Source organism: Palaemon carinicauda, chromosome 2 (genome assembly GCF_036898095.1).
Source record: "Palaemon carinicauda isolate YSFRI2023 chromosome 2, ASM3689809v2, whole genome shotgun sequence".
NCBI classification, from domain to species: Eukaryota; Metazoa; Arthropoda; class Malacostraca; order Decapoda; family Palaemonidae; genus Palaemon; species Palaemon carinicauda.
The window spans coordinates 69,945,559-69,971,554 of NC_090726.1; the positions used below are offsets into that span (position 1 = coordinate 69,945,559).

General features: G+C 45.8%; 1 protein-coding gene across 1 annotated transcript in view; it reads right to left on the reverse strand.

Moving 5' to 3' along the window:
• LOC137617279 (zinc finger protein 585A-like) overlaps positions 1–18,738 on the reverse strand; it is a 203,311-nt gene extending 184,573 nt beyond the window's left edge. Inside the window, exon 1 of the mRNA XM_068347277.1 lies at positions 18,578–18,738. The gene's annotated coding sequence lies outside the window, so the exon portion shown is untranslated. The remainder of the gene's footprint in view (positions 1–18,577) is intronic.
• Between the last annotated feature and the right edge of the window lie 7,258 nt (positions 18,739–25,996).

Genomic DNA, 25,996 nt, shown 5'->3' on the forward strand with positions numbered 1-25,996 from the left:
AGCTGATAGTGTTATCGAGTGGGTTTCGGTCCACCTCAGAGTCTCTACTGTAAGATGGGATAGCTGTTGCGAAAAAGTGCCTCCCTGCTTGTTGATATAAGCCACTACCGTGGTGTTGTCACTCATCACCACCACGGAGTGACCCGCCAGGAACCGTTGGAACTGTTGAAGGGCCAGAAAGACGGCCTTCAATTCTAGCAGGTTGATGTGTAGGCACTTTTCTGATTTTGACCAAAGGCCTGAGGCCCTCTGGTTCAGAACGTGCGCCCCCCACCCTTCTTTTGACGCGTCCGAAAACAGAGTCAATTCCGGGGGGAGGACGAGAAGACTCACTCCCTTTCGCAGGTTCTCGTCGGCCAGCCACCACCGCAAGTCCGTCTGTTCCAGAGACCCCATTGGGATCAGAATGTCCGGGGAATCGGATCCTTGATTCCACCGGGACTTGAGCCGCCATTGAAGGGATCTCATCCTGAGGCGGCTGTTTGGAACCAGACGGGCCAGGGAGGATAGGTGGCCTAAGAGACGCAACCACGATTGGGCGGGGAGTTCTTTTCGCCTGAGGAAAGATTCCGCCACCCTCCTCAGCCTTGCTATCCGGTCGTCTGATGGAAAGGCTTTGTGGAGATTGGTGTCTATTAGCATGCCTAGATAAACCAGTCGTTGGGACGGCTGCAGAGAGGACTTCTCGAGGTTTACCACGATCCCCAGATCCTGGCAAAGATCTAGAAGCCTGTCTCGGTGTCGAAGAAGGGTCGACTCCGAGTCTGCTAGGATCAGCCAATCGTCTAGGTAACGAAGGAGACGAATGCCGTTCCTGTGCGCCCAAGTCGAAATCAGGGTGAACACTCTGGTGAACACCTGAGGAGCTGTGGAGAGACCGAAACACAGCACCTTGAACTGGTAGATCTTGTTGTCTAGGCAGAATCTCAGGTACTTCCTGGAAGACGGATGGATTGGGATCTGGAAGTACGCATCCTTTAGATCCAGTGTACACATGAAGTCTTGTGGTCTCACCGCAAGTCTGACCGTGTCTGCTGTCTCCATGCTGAACCGGGTTTGTTTGACAAACCTGTTCAGAGCTGAGAGATCGATGACGGGTCTCCAGCCTCCAGTAGCCTTCTTTACAAGAAAGAGTCGACTGAAGAAGCCTGGAGAGCCGTCCACGACCTCCTGGAGAGCACCCTTCTCGAACATGGTCTCGACTTCGGCCTGAAGGGCCAGCCCCTTTGCCGATCCCATGGCATAGGAGCTCAACGACACTGGATTCGCTGTCAGGGGAGGTTGAGATGACGTGAACGGGACGCGATAACCTTGGCCGATCACTGAGACCGTCCAAGCATCGGCCCCGTGATGTTGCCACCTGCGGACGCAACGCTGAAGGCATCCCCCCACAGGTGGACACGCAGGGGGACTGCCACCCCTAGGGCTTGCGGCCGCGGCCGCCACCCCTAGAAGTCTTGCCTCCCCTGGAGGACTTACCGCCCCTCTTGATCTTGGCTGGAAAGGGCTGGGGCTTAGAGACCACTTTCTTAGCTGCCGGTGCCTGTTTGGGAGCCTTACGAGGCTGTTGCTGCTGTTGTGGCGGGGCTGGAGGCTTATAGGGCCGAGTTGCAAGGGCCCTGTGGAGGAGGGAGTCCGTGCTGGATTTCCTCCACCTCTCAGCCGTTCGCTCCAAGTCTTGAGGCTCAAACAGGCTCTCCCCCAGGAGGGAGGCATGTCGGAGCCTACACACATCTACGGCGGGGACCTTCGGATGGAATCTCTCGGACACAGCATCGCGACGCTTCAACACCGAGTTGGCCCACAGGGTGGTAACCTGGTGCGCCAAAAGCTCGATGGAGCGGGTGCCCGAGAGCAAGAAGGTCTCTAGGGCCTTCCTATTGGTCTCCTTGGACAAGTCCTCCGATCGCAATAGGATGCCCAGAGATCCTAACCAGAAGTCCAGCCACGAAGTGGCCTGCATGGCACACTTAGCGACCTTCTCGTGGTTAAGGATCTCTGCCGCCGAGAACGACACCTGCCGGGCAGAGAGTTTCTCCAAGGGAACTCCCTTCGCCAGCTCCTCCACAGAGTGATGGAGAGCAAGAGCGAGGTTGTGCTCACCCAGGATCTCGAAATACCTCCTCTGCTGAAGGCGAGGAGGAGGGATGAGTTTGTTCCCGGCAGTGGAATGACTGGAGGAGGCAAGAAATGCGAGCTGAGCATTGGCGCTAGCTCTGGCACTCTTCAGCCCCCGAGACCAGGGCAGAGCTGCACTGGTCTTAGGGGCCTCCCGAACGTCAAACACTTCATCCAGAATCGTGTTTTTGCCTTCACGGGGGGGGATGACTGGATCCGTAAGACTGTTAAGTTGCCTTATCAGGCTTAGGACCTGCCAGAAGGCATGTTCGGACTCTTGCTGTTCTCCTCCCTGCGGGCTGGCAGCTAAGTCTCCTGCCCCAGGAATCTCTTCCTGGGGTGATACGTGGACATTCCCCTGGGTAGTCGTGGGTTCCTGACGAATCCTTGCAGAGGATTTAGGGATGGTCTTGGAATCCTTGGGTTCCCTCCTGGGAGGGATACAGGATCCCAACAACGAGGTTCGAGGGGCCCCTTCCTCACGAGACGATTCTCCTGCCTGAAGCGAAGTCTCCACCCCTGGTGCCGAGGGGAAGACTACCGCCCCACTGGACTCACCTGAGGACGGAAAGGCCTCGTCCACGGGAGAAGGAGAGAGTACTCGTGCAGGAGAGGGGACCCTCGAAACCGACCTCTTGGGAACCAACTTCGCCCTGGGGGAAGTCACCACGAAGTCCACTCCTCTCTTTCTCTTCAGCGTAGGAGAGACAGCCGCTGGTTTGTTACCCTGGCCGGCGAGTTCTGGTTTCATAACCCTCACTAACGCCCGTGCCAGCGGACCAAACCAAGTCTGCTGCTCAAAGGACACAGAGTCCGAAATCCTCGCTAAGGTGAAAGGGATCGGGCGATCCTTCGGAGTGGACACGACGGTACCTGCCTGAAAAGAAGGTGGGTAAGAATGCTGTACTGACCTGTCTTCGTCCTGCAATACCAACCTGTGCTTGGATGGTGGTGATCCCGAGTGCCGTCTAGGAGCACGCGTACCTGCTGCTACCACCGGCTGTGGAATTCGCCGCGAACGGTCGCGCAAAGGCGAATGGTCGTGCGGGCGAACAGGCGAGCGGTCGCGCAGGCGAGCGATCGCGCGGACGCGCAGGCGAGCGATCGCGCGGGCGCGCAGGCGAGTGGGCGTGAGGGTGGGCAGGTAAATGAACACGTGTCCGAGGCGACGAACGCAAGCGATGGCGCGACGGCGAGGGATCGTGCTGCCGCGTAGGTGAAGAAGATCGCTGGCGATAATGACCGCGTGATGGTAAGCGATGGCGAGCAGCATGTGTAGGTGAATGATCGCGTGATAGGGTGCGATGGTGATCAGCATCCGCAAGAGGGCGGTCGTTCAGGGTTGTGCGATGAGGAGCAGCATGCGTAAGCGGGCGATCGTGCAGGATTGTGCGATGGCGAGCAGCATGCGCAGGTGAACGATCGCGTGAAAGGGTGCGATGGTGATCAGCATCCGCAGGAGGGCGATCGTTCAGGGTTGTGCGATGAGGAGCAGCATGCGTAAGCGGGCGATCGTGCAGGGTTGTGCGATGGCGAGCAGCATGCGCAGGTGAATGGTCGCGTGAAAGGGTGCGATGGTGATCAGCATCCGCAGGAGGGCGATCGTTCAGGGTAGTGCGATGAGGAGCAGCATGCGTATGCGGGCAATCATGCAGGGTCGTTCGATGGCGAGCAGCATGTGTAGGTGATCGCTGGCGAGCAGAAGGTCGACGCGTGTCCTGTGAGAGGACAGGTGGTGCGGCGCGTTCACGAGCAGGAACGGGAAGATCGCTGGCGCGTTGGCGAACATGTGTTTCTGACACACGCGCAGCACGATGTTGCGTAGCCACAGGACCAGGTGGATGGTGAGCAGGGAGTTCAGCAGGAACTAAAGGGTGGTCAGAGACCGCAGGGCGATGGTCCTCAAATGAGCGCTGACGCTCGGAAGAGAGCTGACGAGCAGGAGAGCGCTGGCGAGGGGGGCGAACATCAGGAGAGAGCCGACGAGCAGGTGAGCGTCGGCGAGCAGGAGAGTCTTGGCGAGCAGGAGAGCGCTTGTGCGCTAGCCCTGCTCGCGTAAGGAAAGAATCCCTTAGCCCCGAAGGGACCGTTGCCCGTCGGGTGACGAGTTCTCCAGAAGGCGAAGATCCGGCAGGAGAAGGTGAGCGGTCTGCAGAGAGGTTCAAGGAGGGCGGAGCAGTCGGTTGAGGCTGACGAGGAGAGTCCCCCCCGGAGGACGAAGACCCAAAAAGGCGCCTCTTAGTCCCCCTGTAAGGGGATGGGAGGCCCTTGTGGCGTAGAGGGCGGTGAGCCTTACGGCGGAGGCGGCCTCGGGGGAGATCGTCGGGACCATCGGTCCTCCGAAGGGGAGTCTCCGTCAAAACACTTCCCTCAGAAGGAAGCTGGGCAGCAGTCGAGACCGAAGGACTCACTTCCCCCTTCGAAGGATGCACGGAAGGAGGAAGAGAGCCTAGAGCACCATCACCAGCAACAGCACCTGCGTCGGAAGGCCCAGCCACGTCGGAGGCCTCTGCCACCACGACGTCGACAATAGACAGAGGGTCTACCTCCGCTACCACCGGCGACTGTTTAACAGCGGCCCCCAACGAGACAAGGTCAATAAGAGCGACCCTGGAGGGCAAGCCCTTAAGCCCCAGGGACGACCAAATCTGTAAAAGATCATCACTGGATAAGGCATTATTATCAATAACCTCCCCCGGAGGAGGAGGGGGAACCGCCTCGCTATGGGAGGCGACGCCCTCTCCCCCCACCGAAGGTAGGGAAACAGAACAAGGGCCTGCACTCCCACTCGGACGACTCTCCTTAGGAGGCGGACGAGGGGGAGCTTCGGAGGAGGTTTGGGCGGCGGAAGAAGAGTCCCGAGAACCTTCCTCCTTCAAGGCTAACCCCGGAGGAGAACGGTCTCTCTTGGACTTCTTCTTACGCCGACGGCCAAACCTCTCCCACTGGGAGGCAGACCACTCCCTGTACTCACGGCACATGTTATCCTGGTCGCACCGTCGGCCCCGACATTGAGGGCAGAGGGTGTGAGGATCCGTAATCACGTCCGACATGAAAGTCCCACAAGGACGGCCGGCAACTCCAGGGCATGTACGCATATTAAATAAAAGAAAATAACTGAAGGTCAACTTCCAACCAATCACACAAGCTGAAAAGAAAAAGAAAAAAATTAAAGGCTGTCACGAAGGCGATGAACAGACACGTCTGATCACCGCCGAGCCAAAAGTGAAGTGAAGCAAGTCACCGGTGTGTGGAGGGGGGAGGGGTAGCAAGCTACCCTTCCCCACCCCCCGCTAACTAGCGCGGGGGTAATTAACCCTTGTTAAAAACTATTGGCTCGTCATTTCAGCTTCGCTAAGAGTAATACCCTTTGTAAATAGCGTGGTTTGTATTTCGGTTACGGAACAAACTGACTTTGAAGTCTCCATAGAGAACTTCGTCTTCTGGACAAACGTGTTCAGTGCACTTGCGTCCAGGACTGGACGCCATCTCCCCCCCCCCCCCCGAGTTCTTGGGAACCAGGAACAGCAGTTGTAAAAGCCTGGTGATTGCAAGTCCCGCACCCTCTCTATGGTCCCTTTCTCCAACAAGAGAGACACTTGAATTTGTAAAGCTTGCCTCTTTGACTCCTCTCTGTATCTGGGAGAGAGATCTACTGGAGCTAAAACCAAAGGAGGTTTCCCTATAAATGGGATTTTGTAACCCTCCTTCAGAAGTTGTACTGACCAAAGGTCTGCTCCCCTATCCTCCCACGCTCGCCAGAAGTTGTGTAGTCTGGCTCCTACTGTCTGAAGGCGAAAGCAGTCAGACTCTGCTTCGCCCTGTTCTGAATCCTCTCCTCTTTGCTCTCCTTCCATCAGGCCTGGAGGTACCCCTGCAGGAAGTCTTCCCTCAAAAGGGCTGAGAAAACTTAGGAAATGGTGTTTCTTCCTTTGGCTTGCGGCTAGAGAAGGAAGTTGGTAGGACCTTTCTTGCCGTCTTTGAGACCAGATCTTGGGTGGCCTTCTGAGTTAATGCTGATGAAACCTCTCTAATGAGTTTTTGTGGAAAAAGAGAGGAAGACAGAGGAGCATATAACAATTCCGATTTCTGAAAGGGAGTAACCCCAAGAGACAGAAACGAACACATCTGAGCCCTTTTCTTAAGGATCCCTGCTTAAAGGAGCGCTGCCAACTCATTAGATCTGTCCCGTAATGCCTTATCCATACAGGACATGATATGGATTAAACTAGTAGTCACCCTCTTAAAGGGCAGAAACCTTCTTGCCCAAGGCTCCCAGAGTCCAATCGAGGAAATTGAAAACCTCGAAGGCTCTAAAGACGCCTTTGAGCAGATGATCCAACTCCGAAGTAGACCAGAGAATCTTGGTCTTCCTCATGGCCGACCGACGGGGAGCGTCTACTGGACTTGAGAAATCTCCCTGGGCAGAGGCAGGAACTCTTAAGCCGAGAACTTCTCCCGTCTCGTACCAGATACTAGATCTAGATGCAAGTCTAGTCGGAGGAAACGCGAAGGCCGCCTTTCCTTAGTCCTTTTTGGACTCCATCCAGTCTCCCATCATCCTTAGAGCTCCTTTAGATGACCGTGACAGAACCATTTTGGTAAAAAGAGACTTCTTTAACGTCTTCCCAAGCTTGAATTCTGAGGATGGCAAACGTGGAGCAACGGGCACAAAAGATTCAGAAAAATGATATTTTAATTATAAAATAAATTTTTGAATATACTTACCCGGTGAATATATAATAGCTGAGCCTCCGGCGGCTCGACAGAAAAACACACAAAAACTCGCGAGCGATCGCTATGAAGGTTGCGGGTGTGCCCACTAGCGCCAACTATCGGCCAGATACCGCATATACATGTAAACAGACCCAATTTTTCTCATCCCACTGGGTCTCTATCGGGGAGGAATTTATATATTCACCGGGTAAGTATATTCAAAAATTTATTTTATAATTAAAATATCATTTTTAAATATTTAACTTAGCCGGTGAATATATAATAGCTGATTCACACCCATGGTGGTGGGTAGACACCAGAGTTAATTAAGTTTACAGCGTATATGCTTAGAGTTTTTGACAGTTATATCATAACAAAACCCAAATATATAAAGGTACCTGGTAAGGAAGTTGACTTAGACGATTACTCTGCCTTATTAGTCTGTCTTCCTCACGAAGCCCAGCGATCCTCTTAGGATGCTGAAAGACTTCCAGGAGCTGAAGTATTAAGGGCTGCAACCCATACAACAGGACCTCATCAAACCCCTAATCTGGGCGCTCTCAAGAAATGACATTTGACCACCCGCCAAATCAAAAAAGGCTGCGAAAGGCTTCCTAGCCTTCCGTACAACCCAATTAAAAAACATTTCAAGAGCAGATTAAAAGGATATTGGAATTAAGGGAATGTAGTGGTAGAACCCTTACCCACTACTGCATTCGCTGTAACGAATGGACCCAGTGTGTAGCAGTCCTCGTAAAGAGTCTGGACATCTTTTAAGTAAAATGACGCGAATACCGATTTACTTCTCCAAACGGTCGCGTCCATAATACTTTGCAGAGATTTATTTTGCTTAAAGGCCACGGAAGTTGCTATAGCTCTTATTTCGTGCGTCTTAACCTTAAGCAAGCATCGGTCTTTTTCATTCAAGTGAGAATGAGCCTCTCGTATTAAAAGTCTGATAAAATATGACAAAGCATTCTTTGACATAGGCAATGATGGTTTCTTAACTGAGCATCATAATGCCTCAGATCCACCTCGTAAGGACTTAGTACGAGCTAAGTAGAACTTAAGAGCTCTAACTGGAAACAGCACTCTTTCAAGTTCGTTGCTTACGATCTCTGACAGGCAAGGTATATCAAAAGACTTAGGCCAAGGACGAGAAGGCAGTTCATTTTGGCCAGGAAACCAAGTTGAAGTGAACATGTGGCTTTTTCTGTAGAAAAGCCGATGTTCTTACTGAAGGCATGAATTTCACTGACCCTTTTAGCCGAAGCCAAGCACACTAGGAAAAGCGTCTTGAGGGTGAGATCCTTCAGGGAGGCTGAATGTAATGGCTCAAATCTGTCTGACATGAGGAACCTTAGGACCACGTCTAAGTTCCATCCAGGAGTTGCCAAACGACGTTCCTTAGAGGTCTCGAAAGACTTAAGGAGATCTTGGAGATCTTAATTGTTGGAAAGATCTAAGCCTCTATGACGAAAGACCGAAGCCAACATGCTCCTGTAGCCCTAAATCTTGGGAGCTGAGAGGGAGCGAACATTTCTCAGATGTAAAAGAAAATCTCCGATTGGGCTACAGAGGTACTGGAAGAGGACATAGATGCTGGCTTGCACCAATCTCGAAAGACTTCCCACTTCGACTGGTATACTCTGAAGGTAGAAGCTCTCCTAGCTCTCGCAATCGCACTGGCTGCCTCCTTCGAAAAGCCTCGAGCTCGAGAGTCTCTCGATAGTCTGAAGGCAGTCAGACGAAGCGCGGGGAGGCTTTGATGAACATTCTTTACGTGGGGCTGACGTAAGAGATCTACCCTTAGAGGAAGACTTCTTGGAATGTCTACCAGCCATTGAAGTACCTCGGTGAACCACTCTCTCGCGGGCCAGAGGGTAGCAACCAACGTCAACCCTGTCCCTTCGTGAGAGGCGAACTTCTGCAGTACCTTGTTGACTATCTTGAATGGTGGGAATGCATATAAGTCCAGAAGAGACCAATCCAGTAGAAACGCGTCTATGTGGATTGCTTCTGTATCTAGGACTGGAGAGCAATAGATTGGTAACCTTTTGGTCAACGAGGAGGCAAAGAGGTCTATGGTGGGTTGACCCCAAGTAGCCCAAAGACTCTTGCCCACGTCCTTGTGGAGGGTCCATTCCGTGGGTATCACCTGACCCCTCCGACTGAGACAGTCTGCCAAGACGTTCAAGTCCCCCTGGATGAATCTCGTCAACAGGGAGATGCCTCGATTTCTTGACCATATGAGAAGGTCCCTTGCGATCTCGAGCAGCGTGAAGGAGTGTGTGCCTCCTTGCTTGGAGATGTACGCCAAAGCTGTGGTGTTGTCTGAGTTGACCTCTACCACTTAGTTTCGAAGAAAGCTTTTGAATTTCATCAAGGCCAAGTGGACTGCTAATAGCTCCTTGCCGTTGATGTGCATGCTCTTCTGACTTGAGGTCCACAGACCCGAGCATTCCCGACCGTCCAGGGTCGCACCCCAACCCAAATCCAACGCGTCTGAGAACAACACGTGGTTTGGGTTCTTGACTGCTAGGGATAGTCCCTCTCTCAGACTGATATTGCTGTCCCACCATTTCAGGCATGCCTTTACTGGTTCGGAGACTAGGAATGATACCGTCTCTAACGTCTTGTCCTAGTTCCAGTGAGAGGCTAGATGGAACTGGAGAGGCAGAAGGTGTAGTCTCCCTAGCGAGACAAACTGCTCCAGGGATGAGAGAGTCCCTACGAGACTGTTCCAACTCCTGACTGAACAAACGTTCTCTTTTCAGCATTAGTTGGCCTTCGAGCAGGGCTTGTTCTATTCGGGTGGCAGACGGAAAAGCCCGAATAAACTGGACTGCGAATCTCCATCCCCAAATATAGAATAATCTGGGATGGGATCAGTTGGGACTTTTAGGTTGACCAAAAGTCCCAACTCCCTGGCCAGACTCAACGTCCAATGTAGATCCTGCAGACAGCGAAGACTGGACGATGCTCTGAGAAGCCAGTCGTCCAAGTCCAGGGAGGCTCGGATTCCCGATAGATGGAGGGATTTTGCCACATTCCTCATGAGCCTCGTAAACACGAGAGGAGCAGGACTGAGGCCAAAGCACAGGGCTCGAAACTGGTACCCCACATTCCTGTAAACAAACCTCAGAAACGGTTGGGAATCCGGGTGTATAGGAATGTGGAAGTATGCCTCCTGAAGGTCGAGAGAGACCATCCAGTCGCCTTCCATTAATGCTGTCAAGACAGCCTGGTAGACTTCATCGTGAAGTTTGTCTTGACAATGAACACATTGAGCGCACTTGCCTCTTACGTACTCCTGCAGTGAACATGGCTGCCAGATCATTGGAGCCATCCCAGAGGGACTTGTTCCTGCACAGAACGTGGCTGTCAGATTATTGGAGCCATCCCTGATAGCCTTGTTTATGCATGACATAATTGTACAGCAAAACTTCAAACGCTCGAAAAAACTCCTAACAGGAGATGGTCTAGCTCTGAAGTCGACCATAAAATCTTGGAGCGTCTCATGGCCAGGCGCCAGGGAGAGTCTATGAGGTTTGAGAAGTCTATCTGGGCAGAGGCAGGAACTCCCAAGCCGAGAACTTCTCCCGTGTCATATCAGACTCTCTCTCTATAAGCCAGCTTAAAAGTAGGGAAAGCAAAGGCTGTCTCCCCCAAACTCCTCCTGGTGATTAACCAGTCGCCTAGCAAACGTAAAGCTCTCTTAGAAGAGCGAGAGAACACTAGCTTAGAAAACAACGGCTTCGAAGTAGCTAGGCCTAGTGTAAACTCTGACGTTTAGGCGAACGAGGAGCAGCAGTTACAAAAAGATCCGGACAAAGATCCTTAAAAATCAGCATGATTTATTTAAAGTCCATAGAGGGCTGAGCAGCTTTAGGCTCCTCTCCGTCTGACAAAGTCCTCAAGGGAATATCAGTAGGAGGGGAATCAGCAACTTCCTCATCTGAAGGAACCTTGTCCGACAATTGCCGAGTCTCAAGCAAGGGAGAGACCTGCTGTGGTGGCAATGCTTGACAAGCAGAGTCCACACGCAAAGGAGCAACAGTAGCAGTCAAGGACGCTATGTCATGTAACTGCTTAAAGGACTGACCAGCAACAACAACAGGTGCGGGAGGACGCTCGATGTCAACTCGAGACTGCCTTGACTGCTTAGACTGAGCAGTCAAAACAACTCTTGACTGCGGTGCTTGACGCTCAACGTCAAAACAAGTCAACTATGCTGGTTGGTGAACGTCCTGAACGTCAACAAGAGCAAGCGGCAGCGGCTGAACGTCTACAAGCGGCTGAGAGTCAACACGGGACTGCATCGAGTGAGGCTCTACAAAACACGATTGACGTGACTTTGTAACGTCAATGTCAAAAGGACGAGCAAAGGCTCGTTTGGGCGGCTGACGGCCAGGATCTCGATCAGCTAAGCGGTGAGGATCATCGTGAACCTGCTCAACAGAATAGTCCTCCATAAGAGAGGCAAGCTTATTCTGCATGTCTTGCCGTACAACCCATTTAGGATCAACGGGAATGGTTGCGGTAAGAGACGAGGGTAACGTCTGTGACTGCAAAACCTTGCCTACAATAAGACTCTCGGAGCCTGTGTTACGCTTTTGTTTAGGCGGCGAGCAGTCTTCCGATGACTGCATAGGGTCAGAGCTGTCCCAATGGCTACAACCAGGATGCTGGACCTGTCCTGAAAGGACTGACTTTCGCTTAAAGGGCCTCGAAACCTTGCTCCACGGTTTCTTACGCGAAAAGCCTTCGGATGACGAGGAGAAAATCGTCTCGCTCGTCTTATGGTAGGGGCGGTCTTGATGAGACACGCCTGAAACCATAGAGGGAACGTCTGTTCGCTGATCAAGGCCTCTCGAACCCATAAGTCGTACGACATTACTTCTCCCCTGGGCTTGGGAGCTTGCAAGAGGTCTCGGACTAGGCGAACGACAGGCTCGAACAGACGAACCCTCGGTCGCAACACTGATAACACTTTGCGCAATTATCACTTTATCACTACGATTTTCTGTTTTACACTTACTTCACTGAAATCGAATTTTTCAACAATTCACATTAGGCATGAATAAAACTGATTTCTACCTGAAGCACGCAATTCTACCCTCATCAAAAGGTTATAATTGCGAAATAAGTCGTATAATGTAAGCACATTAATACAAGCAAAAAAACAGTAAACATATATTAAGATAAAAAGATCAGTGGCTGGGAAGGAGACTAAACACTAGTTCATTCAAAACTACGTTTTCAATCTCCCACCGTACAGTGCCTTGGGACGAGAATAAAAACTAAAAACGTTTTATCCTTTCTCCCCGTACAGAGACTAGGGACGAGAGTAAAAAAAAACTGACTCAAGAACAACGTTACTCGCTTGGGACGAGAATAAAGATCGGAACGTTCTCTCTTCCTCTCTCTCTCTCCGTCTCTCTCTCTCTCTTGATTTCGCACCGAAGAGAAAAGCCCACTGACCTTTCGTCAATAAACAGGTTATTTGACCAAAGGAAAAAACTGAAAGGTTTTTCAATTAACAAGTTCCTTTAAAATAGTATTTAAAACATTTAAGTTTGAAAGAAGAATGAACAAAACGTCAGAATCGATTTACTCTTTCTGCAAAGTGAAACCGTGATTCTCTCTCTCTCTATCGTAACGATAGAGCGCAAACTGCGTAGCATAAATAAACTAAACGTTAGTTCATCTTTGAAACAGTACGAAGACTATTCAAAGAAAATCTTTCATAAAATATCTACTAAAAAATATTCATTTAATAAGTTTTAAATCATTTGCTCTGTAAAAGTTATTTACGATTGAAAGGGGTCAACGTTGTTTAACTTCGGTTTCCAAGTTAGGACCGCCTACTCTCGGATTAGGGGAGGAATAGGTAAGGTCGCATATAAACAATTCATTAAAATTTATCTTGATGTTTATTATAAATGGAAAGCTAATCGAAGAGGCCTAATAAAGGCGGTTGATATATAAAATATATAGAGGAAAATCTATAATTAACAACAACAATTTATAACATGATAAGATAATTGCTAAAAGCCTAAAACACACTTCCGTACTAAGGGAAGGGTCGGCCATTTAAAAGTCAAAGAAAGTCCAAAAAACAATCCAAAGTCATCAACAATTAAATCTATCCAAAAACGAGTTCAAGATTTAAGTTGAAGATAAAACACCTGCACTGCGAAAGTTCAAACCAAAAGGAAGTACTTCACCAAGACTGTTGAAAAACTCCAGGTTAACAGCGAGTAATGGTACGTCTTGTCGATCAGACCAACAGAGAAAAATTGGGTCTGTTTACATGTATATGCGGTATCTGGCCGATAGTTGCCGCTAGTGGGCACACCCGCAACCTTCATAGCGATCGCTCGCGAGTTTTTGTGTGTTTTTCTGTCGAGCCGCCGGAGGCTCAGCTATTATATATTCACCGGCTAAGTTAAATATTTAAAACTCATCGTTAAAAACTCTCATGCGTTTCTTAAGATCCAATGAAGGACGAAACGACTTAGCATCTTCTCCTTCCGATAACTCCTCAAACAATTCAACAGGGGAAAAGTGATCATCGATGTTTTCCTCTGACAAAGCCCCGACGGGAGCAACGACGTTGTGCTTATCAGGATCCAATTCATGAAAGTCCTGACTTCCAGCGTCAAGGGACCCCGGATCATCATGTCTGTCACCTTGTTGATCTAACGCTCGACGCTCGATGAAACGCTCGCGATCAATGCGATTGGAACTAAAGTGTTCTTGATCACGACATCTGATATGACTAGTGTCATCACGCAGCCCGAGGCTCTCATCCTCAAAGTCATGCCTCACTTCTTGACTAACGGCAACACGAAAAGATGTTCGACGCTAGGTGTCACGTTCTAAATAACACTCGACGCCGCGTACCACTTAACGCTAAAATTCCTGTCTGGCTGCTTGCCGCTCAACGTCGCGTCCTGGAGGACCCTCGACATCGCGTCTTGCTGTACGTTCGACGTCTTGGTTTGTAGGACACTCGATGTCACGGCTAGCTGGACGCTCGACGCCACGTTCAGCTGGACGCTCGAGATCACGTCCTGTAGGACGCTCGACGTCACGTCTAGCTGGACACTCGACGTCACGCTTAGCTGGACGCTCGAGATCACGTTCTGAAGGACGTTCAAAGCCACGTCTAGGAGGACGCTCAGCGTCTCACTCTGTAGGACGCTCGACGTCATGTATGGCTGTACATTCGACATCACGTTTTGCTGGACGTTCAAAATCACGTCATGTAGGACGTTCAACGCCACGTTTAGGAGGACGCTCGGCGCCTCGACCTGTTGGACGCTCAACGTCACGTTTGGTCGTCTGACGCTCAATGTCATTGTCTGACTGCTTGACGCCTGGCGTCACGTTTGGTTGCCTGATGTTCGGGATCAAGATTATGTCCACTTTCCTTATGAGGAACAGTATCACGACATTTAACGGGGGAGATGCAAAGATTTTTGTCGTCAAGAACCTCTTGACTAACAGCCTTACGCCACTTGGCGTCCAGAAGGGAAGCTTCCTGACGTTCAGGATCCAGGCCTGCTACTCTTTTATTGTCTGTAGCTTGGTAACTCTGCATGAATGAAGAGAGCCTCTGTTGCATCTCTTGTAGCATATCAAAGTTCGGATCAACTCGTTGTGATACAGGGGAAGTCACGTCTATCACAAAATCACTCTCCACTCCGCTCACAGAAGGCTCAGAGCGTCCAGAGGGCGATAACCAGTCTGACGGCAGAGGGGGAGCAAGAACCGAGGTCATGCCTGGTCCAGACAACTGACCAGCAACTGAAAGATTCTTGACAGAATCCGACGTCCTTGCAGGACGCTTAGCAGGCGAACTCTCAACGGAAGAAGGAAACCGCTCTGGACTGCTCCAATGGCTACAACCAGGAGCTTGCGGTGTCATGGTAGGACGCTGGTTGATTTTATTCATTTTCCTCTTTAAGAGGTCTAAAAGCTTAACGCTAGCCTCTTTTAGGTACTGCGTCATCTGAGGATGATGAAACCACCTTAACCTCACCTTTCCTATGGTGAGGGCGAACGTCCTGTGAAACGTCAACAGGTACGCTCGAGGGGATGTCTGCTCGGGAGCTAAAGCTTCTCGTTTCCTTTCGTCGTTCGGCATTCCTTCTCCCAGGGGTTGGGGAGCTTGGAAGAGGTCTAAGACTAGGAGAAAGACAGGCCAGAGCAGGCGCACCCTCCACTGCACTAAATAAATTCACTGCACTTCTAGCACTGTCACATTTTAACTGCTTCACATCGAACATTAATTGCGTTCTGTCCGCCGCGAGCGATTCAACCTTTGAGCCCAGAGCTTGAATAGTTACCATCATATCCTTAAGCGTAGGCTCATTAGCAGTAACAATAGTGGGATCAGAAACTACCACTACAGGGGAAAGATTAGGTTCGGTGACACGGGAAGAGGGAAAGTCTCTGGAAGAACGAGAGCAACTTCGTCTCAACCTATCTCTTTCTAGTGTACGCGTATAGCGATCAAACTCTAGCCACTCACTCTCAGATAAAAGAATGCATTCGTCACAACGATCACCCAACTCACATACTTTACCTCTGCATTTAACGCAGAGCAAATGGGGATCAAGAGAGCCCTTAGCCAACCGGGTCTTACACCTACTCATTCTAAAAGTTAAAGGGGGGGTGGCCATTTTGAATATTTGTAAGAGAAATCAACAAGCAAGTGTCAAAATATCAAAGAATATCCAAAAGAAAATCCAAACAAGCACGAGTCAAAACTAAATTATTGTACGTCACCAAAGTAAACTGCAATAAATCAGGTAAATAGCGAGTAGAATATCCAACGATGTCGCCGCTAGCGGCGGCAGGGAAGATCTGAGAAATCATGGAATGGTTCCAGGTACCTCACTGAAGGGCGCGCAGGTGGTACACCTGGCTATCCAATCGGCGAGAGTTTTGAATTTTCTGCCATGATGTCAGGGACGTAAGCTATATATATAACTACCGGGTAAGTTATATGTTTAATATCATATTATGAAGTGAGTTTTACGAAATATTATGATTTAGTGTTACAAAGTCAGGTTAATATATGATCCTTAAATGGTTAATATATGATACTTAATTTTCTAGAAAAACTAGATTTATCTGAAAGAAATAGGCAATTGCTAGCAAGTTTGGCATTTTTCTCTATATGTTTAATGGGGGCTTGGGCATAATAACTTACATATTGGTCAATTAAAATATGACGACTATTTCTCACTATATGTCTATTGTTTACTTTAAGGAGATTGGTGGTGATTTATTGCGCATGCAGTGTTTGCATTCGCTTTACCAACTGTTCTGTTTATTTCATGACTTACTGTAATCATTAGCTGGCTTTTTAAATATTACTAGCTTCCAAATTTTTTATGCGTAAGTTCCCGCATGTTGTTCTACAACAGACAATTTTTTCTCACCCTTCTCTTCAGTTCTACCATGACCATCATCACATGAAGACGTCTCCAAGAGGGAAGTAAAATATATTTCAAAATTTGTTGTAATTTCATCTATTTAGGTAATTATGTTGAAAACAACCACTGTTCAGTAAATCGCTATTGTTGCTCAAGTGAAAGTAAAAAGTATTCCCGAAATAATGACCCACGTGACTTGCATGTGCAACACATCATGTACCGCTTGCCAATACTGAGGACCAGTGATGGAATGTTAATATTGCAAGAGTACCCATCTAAGACAGAGCAAAAACCATTAGAAAGACGAGAAATGAATCCGATAATTACGATACCTTAATATCCAGCCACTTACAAGAACCGGTTTCATTGTAGTGTATTACAGGGCGATGTAACCTAGGAAAACAACCACTTTTTCTTATAGAAAAAATTACGCTCTCTTCGAAAATGACACTCGTTATCGTTGCAAATGAATAGTTTAAGAAATATATATACATCTATATCCTCCGATGATAGGGGACCCCCAGTGGGAACTCGGGGTTTTGGGTGGGGAAAACATACTGGAGAATCGATATATAAAAGTAAAACAAGCCTTTTCTTCTCTATTCATTACCTTCTTGAAATTATAATAACCGGAGGAAAATACAAAACAGTATATCTGGATAAACTTTGGAGGCGCCGTTGCAAAGATTGTGTCATGAAAAAATACAGTAACCAGTGCTGCCAACGTCCGATGTAGATCAAATGTTATTTTGTGACCTGTCATACTACTAGGCTAGGTTAGGTGGGTTTGTTAGGTTCTGTGCCCTTTTTGTACTTTTTATATATTGGGTAAAACTTATATGGAGAAATTATTTAAAATATGTATGGAAATATCTATCTTTTCTATCGTTAGTAATGTCAGTGTTCCGTTGGTAACTCTGTGTACCATACGTCAACGTTGGTAACACTGTGTATTATTGGTAACGTTGCTAATGTTATCGTTCGCAGTACATTTGTAAGAGAAGTGACACCGTGCAACTTGAAGTTAGCCAAATTGGTTGATCTGTTTGTTTCCGATTGAAATGAACATCAAATTCGGTTAAATCACGTTATTTACTATAGGAAAACATATATTTTCTGTTCGAAATCTCACCCTGTAATACAATACAAAATTACCCAAGAACCATATATTTTTCCATCTTGTTTTCTTGTGTTTAATTTGCATTTCTGACCATTATTATTGCTACAAATCACTTGTTTTTGAAATTTCCTCACCCCAATAAACAGCCCATAATTGTCGTTACATAAGGGGGTCCAAAAACACATAAATGAATGGTTTGTACCAATAATCATGGCCAGGAATGCATAAAACACAATGGCAATTGGGAAAAATATATGGTTCCTGTATTGGGCTAGAAATTAGTTTCAAATATTTACCTATTATCAAAAGCCAAGCAGGTAGGGAACCAGGGGGTGTATGTATAAACACATATGTATGATGACGGCAGACTATGAATACGCCGATAGGCTCCCTGTTAGGTAAGTAGGTAAGGACATGGCTTGTAGGTTAGGTGGGGAGGGGGGATTTAAGTTGGTATCCATATTTCATGAATGCGGGAAGAACTAGCCGCTGACATACAAAGGCTCCAAAACCAGTTTGAGGATTGGGTAGGCTAATGAGAGGGCTCTCTAAGGGGGGCGTAGTGCCCTTCGGTAGGTAAGGATACAGGAGCCTTTGTATATCAGTGGTCAGTTCCTCCTGTGTGGATTAAAAATGGACATCAACTAATCTGAATTTCCCCCCTAACCTAATCTACAAGCCGTGTCTTACCTACTTAACTAATAGGGGGGGGTTAAGGCGGCCCTGCGACCCCCCTTCACTGCTAGATTCTAAATTAGCCATAATCAGTCATACAGGTGTCTGTATCATCCATACATCCCAGGATACAGTTCCTAAGTTAGGTTAAGTGGGGACCCTTAGATCTTCTTCTTTCTTGTGTTTATTTCCCTTTAAAACACTTTTTCTGTCAACTTTGGTAATCTTAAAACATCTCAAATTTTAAAAATGTGGATTTCCCCCAATTATTTGCATCGAAACAGTTCACAGTACCTATTAACACTTCTTATTTCTTTCACAATGAACATTAATATCCATCTTTCCTCTCGCTCCTACAGTAGTCCACAACAACATAAGTCCAAGCCTAATCCAATCTCGAGAACTGATATTGACAAGTCTTTAGCCCCCAACAAAGGGACAGCCAATCAGGCTTTAATAAAGCTATAACTCTGGAAAAATGACACGATCTAATTACCCGAGGTTCTATTTACACTGACGATTTACTGACAAAGTCCAAGTAACTTCATCATCAGTGTTACAACAATCAACAGAGTACAGACACACAGGTAGTTAGGGTCTGGGGACAACTCTTTCTTAGTTCCGCATTATATTAAGGTTTCATCTTTTCCCCGTATTAGCTTGTTTCATCTATATATGGTAATTTTCTCTTAAGTTATAAGTTGGTGGCTATAAAACACTATTATAAAATATCTAATATTTACTTAAATATGTGTAAACTTACTTTTTTACCATGATGTAACTCGACTTTAGTATGAAACATCAAATGTAAATAAGATGAAAATATTTTAAAGGAATATGGTAAAAACACTAAGAGCTAACATAATAATGGCAGAAATGAAACAAGGTCACGTGGCTAAAACGTAGAGAAGGGTAACAATTGATGGCCAAACTACAGAACAACCTTGGGTAACCGTGGAAATAGGGAGAAATATCAAGGAAAGAAAGAAGCTTGATAGAAAAAAAGAGAAATGAAAAATATATTAGATTATAAACAGAATTAGAAGAAAAATACAATTATAAGAAGAAAGAAGTACAAATACTGGTGAAAGATAGTATAACTTTATATCAGGAAAAGAAGATGATAAGAGATCATAAAAATAATAAACTATGAGAAAACATAAACAAATCAAGAAATAACAAAAAAAATAAAAAGCGAGGCAATATTTTTACAATTATATAGTGATAGAGGAATAAACTATCAGATGAAGAGGCTAAAGAAGAATTATTGAGATTTTGAAAAACAGTCTACAATACACACGAATATAGGATATCAGAAATCTGGAATTAGGAGAGTGAATAGCAGGATAATTTGAGAAGAGAAGACGACATTATAATAATCAACAAACGTAGTATACTTGAACACCTTAGGATGCAATATGATGCTGTATTAAACATCGAAGGAGTAATTAAACCCATGCATGTCCCTGAAATAAACAAAATAAATTAGAAAATGTCTAAAACGCCCAATGAAGGCAAAGCGGCTGGGCCAGATGGACTAATGCCAGAATATTATAAAGCTATGATGATAAGTGATATATGTAAGAATACACTTGTCACAAAGAGGAATTAGCTAGGAAAGAAAAGGGCAAAAGCTGGAAAGAGTCCAGAACAAAAATGTTAAAAAAGAAAAACAAACTAACAGCAAAGGAATTGAGACCAATAGCACTCACAAAAATTATCATATGAAAAGTACATGGCTTTTATCAAGGATGAAATAGGACATCTAAAAAGTAACAATGCCATAGAGGATAGTCAAGTTGGATTTACAGAGGGAGGAAGGATTGAGGATAATATATTCATTTTACAGTATATGGTCGAAGAAACTTTCAAAAAATAAGAAAAAAAAATTCATAGCGGCCTCTTAAGATTTCAAAAAAGCTTTTGACTCAATAAAAAGAAAAACACTGAGGGGAATATTAACACACACACATACATATATAGTCTATATATATATATATATATATATATATATATATATATATATATATATATATATATATATATATATATATATATATATATATATATATATGTATGTATATTGTACACACAAGTAGGCCTATAATAACCTATAGCTGGAGTATATGTGGGAGACTACTACATTGGACATACGGGAAAAAAGTAAAAGAAAAAAATAGCGTAAGTAGTGGAATAAAACAAGGCTGTACTGGCTCTACAATATTGTTCAAATTAATTACTTATCCGATTATAAAACACGTAGAAAAGGAAGGTAATGCTTTAAAATTATATAATTTTTTTTTTCTTTTTTTTTCTTTTTTTTTTTTTTTTTTTTTTGCTGATGATGTCCTAGTGCTTGCTGAGAGTATAGAGGCTGCTGAATTGAACATAAGGGAAGTGATAGAAATATGAAAGCAGTGTGGTTTAGACATACATAAAGATAAAAGTAGCGAACTTATATATATTATGAAGGAGAAACTTGATAACACAGGGGAACAAGAGTAGTAAGCAACATTAAATACCTAGGTATCAAGGTAGATGGCAGTAAACCATGTTCAAAACACAGAAAAGTGAAAAGATTGTTAAGGCACAAAGACTAACAAATCTTACATATTCAATCATAGAAAAAAGTTGCAAGAGAATACTGATAAGGTAAACATACTGGAAAAGTGTGGCACTACCTTCTATATATGGAGCAAATGTAATGAATTTAACGGAAACTGAAATAGAAAAGTTGCAGAATGGAACGTATAGAAGGATATAAGGGCGGTAAAGAATACAGCAACTGTAGCCTTGAGAGGGGATGTAGGAGCATCTGATATGAAAACAAGGGTAATGGATGGAAAGCTGAGGTACCTTAGTAACATTGTAAGGACACCGATCCCTTCGTTGTCCAGAAAATCGACAAACTACTTATTTATTTGAATTATCTTTTCGCCACACTGTGGTTTCCCATGTATATATATTCCGCTCTACCAGAGCTACATTTTGACATATGTATCATTTCATAACATGTTTCTGGTAACTCATAATTCATATATTTGTAAGTGTAAGAAAACATATATTTTGGCGGGCACTTCAATCTGATTTGGCGCCAGCGTCATCCTACCTTTCTGCGTCTGCTACGTCGACGACATCCTGATATTCTCGAAAACCAAGGAGAAACACCGGGGGCACGTCCGCACCGTCCTCAAACGCCTACAGGAGAACGGCCTGGTCGTACGCTTTGACAAATGCACGTTCGGTGCAGAGGGAGTGGATTTCCTTGGTCACCGCGTATCATCGCGCGGGGTAAAACCCATGACAACCAAGGTCGACGCCATCAGGAAGTTCCCGGTGCCTACGACCATCCGCCAACTTCAGGAGTTCCTGGGAATGGTCAATTACTACAGGCGCTTCATCCCCAACATCGCACAAACCTTGTCACCCCTCCACGACGTCCTGAAAGGAAAAGGAAAAAAACTCGAGTGGGGTTTGTCCAGCAACAGGCATTCGCTCGGACGAAGGATGCCCTTGCGAATGCCACCACCCTGGCTCATTTCGATGACAATGCGCCCCTGCGACTAACGACCGACGCCAGCAACGTCGCCTGTGGGGCTGTGCTGGAGCAACTCGTCGATGGTTCTCCTCGACTGCTGGCATTCTTCAGCAAGAAATTGAAACCCGCCGAAACAAGATACAGCACCTTCGATAGGGAACTCCTCGCCGTCTACCTCGCCGTCCGCCACTTCAGGCACATCTTGGAGGGTACCCCCTTCACAATCGCGACGGACCATCAACCCCTCGTACACGCCTTCACGAAATCGACGGACGCATGGTCCTCCCGACAACAACGTCATCTCGCATCAATCGCCGAATTCGGGTGCACTATACGTTACGTCCCAAGAAAGAAAAACCCAGTCGCGGACGCCCTTTCAAGGATTGAAATTGACGCGATCCACCTGGGAATCGACTACGCCAATCTCGCAACCAAACAACGCACCGACCGAGAAGCACAGGATCACCTGACGGGGCCATCCGCGCTCAAGATAAGTGCGATTCCCAGCAGGAGTAACTATTCTTTGCGACACCAGCACGGGCCGCCCACGTCCCTGGGTACCAACCTCCTGCAGAAGGAAAATATTCAATATCATCCATGGACTTTCACACCCCTCAGGACGCACCACCACTCGCCTTCTGTCTGAAAAGTTTGTCTGGCCAGGGATAAAAAAGGACTCCCGGGAATGGGCGAAGTCATGTATCAACTGCCAGTCAAGCAAGGTCAGCCGTCACATCGAATCGGGGGTAGGCGATTTTCCCCAGCCAAAAAGACGTTTCGGCCACATAAACATCGACATCGTGGGACCATTGCCCCCTTCTGGATCTGCTTGCTACCTACTTACGATCATCGATCGCTCCACGAGGTGGTTGGAGGCATCGCCGATGACCGAAGCTACGACTCAAGCATGCGCCGAAGCCCTCCTGTCAAGTTGGGTGAGCAGGTTTAGCGTTCCTGACGACATCACGACAGACAGAGGCCCCACTTTTCTCTCAGAAATATGGCTCGCTTTGGCGAACCTGATGGGGACGACGCTCCACAGCACCACGGCATACAACCCCGCGGCAAACGGCATGGTCGAAAGAACTCACCGCGCCCTCAAGGCGTCCCTGATGGCGAGCTGCACCGATGGGGACTGGAAATCACGACTTCCCTGGGTACTCCTCGGCCTTCGCACCGCCCCTCGCGCAGACGGCGAACCTTCGCCCGCCGAAAAGGTTTACGGGGAAGCGCTCGCAGTTCCTGGCGAATTCTTTCCCTCATCAACCGACGACACGCAGCTGGATCACATAAGGGACATCGCCAGGAAGTTCAGGCCGTGTCTCAAAACTTACCAGGACAGAACCAAGCACTTCAAGCCAAAAAACCTGGATGACTGCAGGTACGTTTTCGTCCGTGTCGACGCTCATCGACAACCACTGACTAGACCTTATCAAGGCCCCTACCAGGTAATTAAAAAGACAACGAAAGCCTTCCTTCTCGACGTCCATGGCCAAGAGGACTGGGTCTCAATAGACCGCGTGAAACCAGCGTTTCTCGAAGGGAGCGACACCGCCTCCGCCGGACCTGGCAGATCCAGAGTTCCACCTCAAAACAAAAGAAATCCTTACACCGACCGCCAGCGCGCCCCTCCGTTCAAAAACAAGAGGAACCCTCCGACGCCCGAAAAGATACGAAGATTGATCATCAGCCCTCTACGCCGCCCGATGTCTTGGTGGGGGGAGTACTTGTAAGGACACCGATCCCTTCGTCGTCCAGAAAATCAACAAACTACTTATTTATTTGAATTCTCTTTTCGCCACACTGTGGTTTCCCATGTATATATATTCCGCTCTACCAGAGCTACATTTTGACATATGTATCATTTCATAACATGTTTCTGTTAACTTATAATTCATATATTTGTAAGTGTAAGAAAACACATATATTTTGGCGGGCACTTCAATCTGATTTGGCGCCAGCGTCATCCTACCTTTCCGTCCGCACCTTGTAATATACTCCCGTGCACATTCGAATAAAGTATCAGTTGATCTTGGTGACGCTTGTCTCACTGTCCTTACAACATCTATAACGGGGAGAATGACATACTAAAAGCAATAGTCAATGATATGGAAGAAAAGAGAGGAAGTGGTGGATGCATGTGAAGAAGTATGCTGAAGAATGTAAGGTGGCGATAAGAGAAGTCAAGAGATTTACGAAAGAGGACACACAGAAGAGAACAAGAGAATGGGACACAAGCAAATGGAAGAGTGAAATTGAGTGCAAGGAGAGTTTAATTTTGTATAAAAAACAGGAAAAGTGAAATAAAGAAGGAGGAAGTATATGACAATACATTTTCGTTAATTCTATTATTCAGAGGAAGGACAAACACACTAATCTTGAATATATATATATATATATATATATATATATATATATATATATATATATATATATATATATAATAATAATAATAATAATAATAATAATAATAATAATAAAACAGATACACAGTGGAAATATAAACGGTGTATTCTAGGATGTAGAAGAGAATGCTAATCACTTCATGTTATATTGTCTACAGTATAGTGATATATGAAGAAAAGCAATAGAGCTCCAACAATCATACAAAGAAGATAGTGCACAAACAGTTAAAAAAAAATCCTTTTTTTTTGTGAAGAAAATATTAAAAATAAGAAAAGTGTACAACAACGATTGTGTGTGAAAAGAGAAAAACTAATGTAAATAAGAAACACACGAAACTAAAAGACATAAGGGGCGCCGATGCAAAGGCGAAGCATCGACCTGAATCTGAACCCGAACCTGAATACGCTACAAGAGCAGAAGGAAATGTGAGGAAAAGACAAAATATACAGAATATATGCGATGGACTTGACACTGAAAGAAGCCGCAGAAGAGAAAATGCTCAAAGTACTTAATGAAGAAACAATACATAAGCAACCCTAGGTGAATGATCCAATAAGAATAGGTATAAAGGAAAGGAAGGAACTGGATAGAGAGAAAAAATGAAAATATAAGTTCAAGTTAAAAAGCATTAAAGGATAGATATGATCTAAAGAAGAGAGAAGTGCAAGACTTGGCAAAGAAGGACATTACTATATTTGAAAAAAGTTAACAAGAAATAAAGAGAGAAACAATGAAAAAATTTGGGAAAACAGACAAAATAAGGTATAGCAGAAAATGGTTAATAATGTAGCTTAACATATCTTTATGGCAAGCAAGAAAATAAGCAAAATAATGAAGAAACAAACCGTGTTGGTCGTAAACCGAAACTCTACTATAAGGCACTAGGAGAAAAAAAAATATATATTTTTGCACCCTACATAGATGCTACCTAAAAAAAAAATAATTGGAGGAGGCAAAGAACAAAAATGACTGAAAAGAAAAGAAGACCAACGAAAAGAGCGTAAAACCTATGGTTTTTATTAAATATCCCATTTAAGATATTCATAATGATGATGAAAGAGGAAATAGAAAATTTACTGATAATAAATGAAGAAGATAATGAATTCCAAGCTGAACTGACAAGAGGAAGCAGAATAGAAAACAAAGTTTTTGTCCAACAGTATTGTGTAGAAGAGAGCTATATAATAAAAAATCCCACACAGTAACTGCTAGTGGGCACAGTGTAAAATCCGGACGTCGGACGTCGGATGCCGTCCGGGAGAATAGAAAATCGCTTGTATCACCAGGAAAGATGCGAAAATACACCTCTTTTTTTGTGACTGGCAATGTTCACTAATACTTTCTGTTATTTTCTGAATAAATGTTCGAAAAATATTGGTTGATTTTCATGTTATTGAGAATAATCTGAATCGGGCGTCAACATTAAACTATTTAACTGCCCGCTATTTTACCCTGTTAGGATAAAAGCCGGACGTCGCCAATCAGCAGTCGCAGATAAGAATTTACCCGGCTGTAAAGTAACATAAGGAGAAAGGGCCTACCACTCCCTTTACCCTGCATTTAGTTGCCAATAGGTTTAGTATAATCCACAAACCAATTAAAATGTTGCCAACTTTAGCCAGACACAGGATACTACGTGTAAGAAATGAAGCCTATTTCACTTGAAATGTACTGAAATTTTATCAATCAATTTGTCTTTATTCGTTTTATAATAGCCTGGGCCTGTTGCCCAATCAGAGCCTCGGGAAGGCAGTTGACAGTCTAACCAACTAATCCACCACCCTACACCATATTATTTCCCATAACCATAAATATAAGCAAATATACTCAATTGAAAGAAATAATAAAACAATTAAGAGAAGGTAAATACTAAAATCAATGTAAAGGTAAATGTAAAAAGTTTTATCACAGACACAAAAAATTTCAGGAAATTTACAACAATGATGTCCTAATTGCACTTGTCTCGACCAA